Source organism: Pteropus alecto, unplaced genomic scaffold, assembly GCF_000325575.1.
Source record: "Pteropus alecto unplaced genomic scaffold, ASM32557v1 scaffold311, whole genome shotgun sequence".
Taxonomy (NCBI): Eukaryota; Metazoa; Chordata; class Mammalia; order Chiroptera; family Pteropodidae; genus Pteropus; species Pteropus alecto.
Genome location: NW_006431916.1, coordinates 2310135 through 2315692, shown reverse-complemented (window position 1 = coordinate 2315692; position 5558 = coordinate 2310135). Strand labels below are relative to the sequence as shown.

Here is a 5558-nt window from a genome sequence, read left to right as displayed (position 1 = left end):
TACAGTAGCCGGTCTTCCTAGGTGGTCTCCCATCCAAGTACTAACCAGGTCCGACCCTGCTTAGCCTCTGAGATCAGACAAGATCAGATGCGTTCAAGGTGGCACGGCCATAGACTGGCAGATAGATTTCAGATGCCAGCAAACACAACTTCCTTCTCCTGGCTTCTGGAACACCAAGTCCCCACTCCACCTGGGCTGTTTACCTTTTGAGGACAGATTAATACTTCCCTCCTTGGCGTCTGTGCCCTGGTGGCCCTCAGCCTCCTCCTGAACTAACCTGTGGTAGTCAAGCAGGAGGGGTCGAGGGACCACGGTAATCACGAGGGACCCAGCACAGGCAGGAGTGACAGGGATTTACATGGAAAGCAGCCATTTCCTGGTCTTTACCCTTTAATCTGATGCCAACCAAGCCGAAGCCTCTGAATCCAGGGAGTTTCCCTTCTTCATCGGAGGATCCTGCCAAGATTCTCATTCACACCCAGTAGGCAATCAGCAGTGGCTGAGAAACCATTTCTGTAAGCCGTTTTTTCACTCTGATCAAGTGTAGGCCCAGCTTTCTGGCTGTGCCTCCAAGCCCTTCGGTGCCTTGATCCTGAGCTTTGAGGACTCGACATCTGCTCGTCCATATTGATGAGTCATGGAGGAAACTCAGAGCTTCAGTCCACTCACTGCAAAGCTTCCCCAGACCCTGCCCTTCCTTTCCAGATGATGAAAAGAGTTTGGCGGGAGGTACTGGGTTTTCTCAGGGGTCTTTCTGTGACCTACATTTTTTTCCATAGGATAATTTAAGACTACATTTCTTCTTCACTCTTTGAGCGCTATATTTTTAATGGCATGAAAGCAGAGTAATACCGACAGGCAGGCCTCTGCACCTGCAGACTGAGGGAGTGGCCAGCCCCTTTCTGCCCTCATTACCAACTTCCTCAGACTTACTTAAAGGTCGAGTTTATCTATTTGGTTCTTAAATTCCATATCCTTGGATAAACAAAGAGTCATAATTAAAGCCTTGCTTTTAAATAAGAATGGAAAGTTAACAGTCACATCTTGATGACACTTTAGTTAATAAGACACTCCATACACCAGAACGGGAGAAAAGCAAAGTCATTGCCAGATGTGCTGAGCGCCTTCTGTGTGCCAGACATTGTGCTCAGTGCTTTCATGCTTGACCCTAACTGTAAGCGGATGGAGGAAATTGGGTGCATTCTATGATTCTCAATTTTCCAATAAAGAAAATGAGACACAGGAAGGGGTCGTAGGCACCTTGGAGCAGAGGCTGTTTTGTGCATTTCAGCATCTTTCATGGCATTTGGTTGGATCCCTTATATATAATGAGAACCCTAAATGTTTGTAAAAAAGTGAAATTGCCCAAGATCACAGAGCTAGTTTGGTCTCTGAGCTCCTAATCAAATGTTCTCTCCACTAATCCAAGCTCCCTTTGTCTGAGTGAGCCAAAGGTTTTGAAAACAGTAAATAAGCAGATTTTAATAACTTCAAGACTCCAAAGAAGAACAACCAGAAGCATGAAAGAAAACAAGTTTAAACAAAAAAAGAGCAGGTTCCAGAAATCCACGATGCTACTATCACCTGACTGTTTCACCCACTGCATCTTAAAAGGACAAATGAGTCCACCCAGGTGAAGGGATGGTCTATTTTTTACAGTAAAATCCATCTGCCTTGTGGTCCTCTAGCCCCAGGCAAGGTGGCAGCAGTCCAGCTCACGTTCCCTCCCCTCCCCAACTACCCTGCATCCTTCTTCATGATTCCCTCTCTGGCTCTCAAATGTGTCTGGAGAGAGGGGCCCTCATATCAGAGCAGGCCCATGCACCATGTGCAGTGAATTGAATCAATGCATCATACTTCAGGGCGTGGGAGCTAATACGATCAAGGCCCAGCCCAGAGCTGCTATGCAGCTTATTACACCCATCAATCACTCACTTCCACTGAACAGCTTCCTTCCAAGTTGCCTGAGTGAACACTGGAGGTGCTTCTGGGACTGACAAGTATTAGCTGAGTTTTAACAACTTTTGCATCTCTCTCGACACAAGACTGGGTTATTTAAATAAGCTAAAGCCTCTTGCCTGTTCAGTCCGTGAAAGTGAGGAAACTGCTTGCACTCTACCACTAGAGTGAATGTTGGAAAGGTTCGCCTCTTGAGGAGTCCTTCTTTTTCTCGTCTCATCTCTCCTTGGAGGTGCTGAGCTCAGACCAGCCATCCTACATACCCGCTGCCCAGCATTTCCTATCCCACCCAGGTCACTGAGGAGTGGGCTGTGTGGCATAGAGGACAGACAACACATTCACTCCCTCCTTGAGCAAAAGGACAAATCACTTACTTGCTCCAAGGCTCAGTGCCCCTATTCTGTAAAATCTCCTGTAATAATCCTATATATACATGTAGTGTGTTACATTAGCATGGCCCTCTGTTCTTCATTATATCACTCAATATTTACACCAAACCTCTGAGGGAGTTATTGTTACTCTCATTTACTCAATTAATTCAGACCCTCATTTATGGAGTGCTTAGTGTGTTCCATGTACTCTTCTAGGTACCACCGTTCAACGCATTATTTTGTGATTATATCCTCCCAAGAAGGGGATTTTATAAGCCTCATTTTAAAGAAATTGAAGCTCAGAGACACTAAGTAACTTGCTCAGGGTACACAGCTTTGAGTTCACAGCCTGTGTGAGCTTTTCACTACATTGCAGAGCAATTGAATAGGGCTTGGAAAGAAATCAGAGCTCAAACTGTAGGAGTCACTGTTCATTGTTCAGATTTGTCTTTTAATGACCCAAACTTGGGTTGTGGAGTGGGAAGAGGGAACTCTTCATGATATCAAAAGATCAGAAGCGTCTTTGAGACACGAGGTGCCCGGCCCTCCATAAACTCTCCAGCAAGGTGTCTGGATGCATGCAATGCAAGTGGTGCTCCTCTTAGGCTTACACACGAGATTCAGCCCAGCTTCGTGGAAGGAGAAGGTCTGGTATGCGAGGTGGCAGGAATGAGACAGCTTCAAAAGGCTGATGGGACTGATTTCAAATTCTAGCTTCGGCCTTGAGCTTAAATCACTTATTTATTTATTTGTTTGTTTGGCCTCAGTTTTCTTATCTTCAAATGGAGAAAATATTACTTATTTTGCAGGGTTCTTATGTGGCTTAGTGATAGTGGCAAAGAATAGGCGGTCCTTAAATGGTTCTGGTGGGGTCGGCGGTGGCAGCAACTGTTATTGATCCTCCTCCAGATGGTCCAAGCTCATTTCCCCTTATATTGTTCTATGTAAAGATAAACAATAAGATCGAGACTATTTGAAAAACTAAACAAAAATAATTACGACAGATAGTTTTTACAGTAAAATGTTCTAATTACTCAGCTAGATTTGGAGGCCAAATCCTATTACAAATATGATAACTGAAATTCTGTATAACAAAATATTTCAAATCTAAATGATGACTCTCTCATTCACTTTGGGCCAAACAGGAAACCCACATCGTTATTAAAGACACAGCCGCCTTCTCTCATCCTCGTGACAGTACACATAGTTCAGACATCCCCGAGGCTGGATGAGGACAACAGGTGGAAACCATCTCAAATATTCAAAATCAAGAAACTTAAATCAGACACAATCTGCTTCATTTCCTGTACTCGGTGAAGCTAAATCTGGAACAGCTTCCTCCAAATCGAATTGTAACAAAATCGTATTTACCCTTTCTCCACTCAAAATAAATAATTCAGAAGTTCCACAAAACTTTTACTTTTTACTTATTGCTTTGGTTTGTTTTTCAGTTTGTCCTCTCAATTCTTTGCACATTCAGCTGGAATCTGTAGACCTACTTTGTTCCAAGGCGCTGTGCAGAGAAAGAAGGAAGCTAACATCCTTGTAGCACCTGCCATGTTCTAACTCCGCCAACACCTCCTATGTCTTATCTCTCATGACATCATTTCCTGCCCTCAAGGGACTTACTTATTGAGAGCAGAAAAGGCAGAACTATACACAACCACACACATTGCATGTAGTTTAGATGCCAGGAGAGGAGCAAATGCAGAAGGAGAAGGATGGAATTCCAACTAGGAGGAAAGAAGCAGATTCCAAAGAGGCATCATTTGTCTTGCGGTTTGAAGAAGGAGCAGAACTTCAAGACAGGAAGTTGGGAAGGGAAATCTGGCTACTGTGAACAGAGTACATTGCTAAAGTTAAAAATTCTTTAGAGGCCAAGTAAACCCATGTATCTTATTTATTGAGCGGAAGAAGAGTCCGGGTGAGAGGTCCCTATTTTCGCACTCCCTACAAGGACTACAGGTCAGGGAAATGATGAGCAACAGAGTTCTATCTTCTTGAGTGAATAATCTTTTTCTTTTGTTAACAAATTCAGATTTGCTAGTGTTAGAAGCTCTGAGGGCCCAGATTGTGAAACTCAGACCTAGAGGTGGGTTGAGGCCTCATGCAAACACTCTGGACTACTTGGAGGCAGTCTAGATTGTGTTGGTTTTGGCCCCAGCTGTTCAACCAGGCCAGGGCTAGGAGAGGAGCAGAGAGCTGGCTACAATGCCCATAACATGATGCATTAGAGAGTGCCTGGTGAATTATGTGTCCATTAGCTAAGTGGCCCTGAGGCTTTATGACTTGCTCTTTTTGTAAATTAAAAATAATAAAAATAATAGCTCACCATCTTCTCATCCTGCTGGAGAGGGAGAGTATTTCATCTGTCATTATATAATTACAGCTGCTCTCCCAGACAACTCCATTGCACACCCCACGATACAGAATTGTGTGAAAAGTCTGTGCTCCCATCTTGACCTGCCTAACCAGGACTCAGTTGCAAGAAGCAACTTAGTCCTTTTCTTATTGAAGAAGGTTGGCAACCAAGCCAATTCATGGGAGAAGCTGATTGTTTTAGTGCAGGAGCCCATCAGGGTGGGACCAGATGATCCTGCAGTGAAGCCAAGAAGGCCCAAACTGAAAGAGGTCCCTGATAATTCATCATGATACCAGTCTTCCCCTGCCAATCTGCTCTGCCCCTTTCATCCATGCCTTTCCTGGGACTGGAGGTGTTGTCAGCTGGCTAGGAGAGCAGAGAGGTGATGTGGAAGTGAGATGAGTATGTCTTCTGCATGGCAAGAGAACAGGGCTCCCCTTGGGGGCAGCTCACCCTGCTCTGGGCAGCCTCATGCCGAACCTCAAATAAACATGACTCACTTCACTTAATGGATGTATCACTCCAAGGCAAGATAAAAATTTTCAAACAATGTTTTCCCCCCAAAGAGGAAATACATGAGATAGGAGGAAACAAACCATTCCCAGACCTTTAGGATGACAGACCCTGGTGACATTGATCCACAAAGAGAACAGCCATGACTGGGAATCATGGCATTTGTTATTACAAAGCAACTCAGGTTTCTGCAGGGACTCTGAATTGAATGTGTCAGTTGATCCCTCACAAGTACCCTGATCCAAACCCAGGAGGCCGAGACTCCTAACTTGTCAACAGACAGAAACCTGGCCCCCAGAGCAGAAGTCTCATCCCTTATTCCTTGGCATTTGTTTCATTTTTCTCTGTCTACT

At 44.6% G+C, this 5558-nt stretch overlaps 1 pseudogene; it reads right to left on the bottom strand.

Moving 5' to 3' along the window:
• Positions 1 to 115, bottom strand: LOC112474003 (annotated as a pseudogene).
• Between the last annotated feature and the right edge of the window lie 5443 nt (positions 116 to 5558).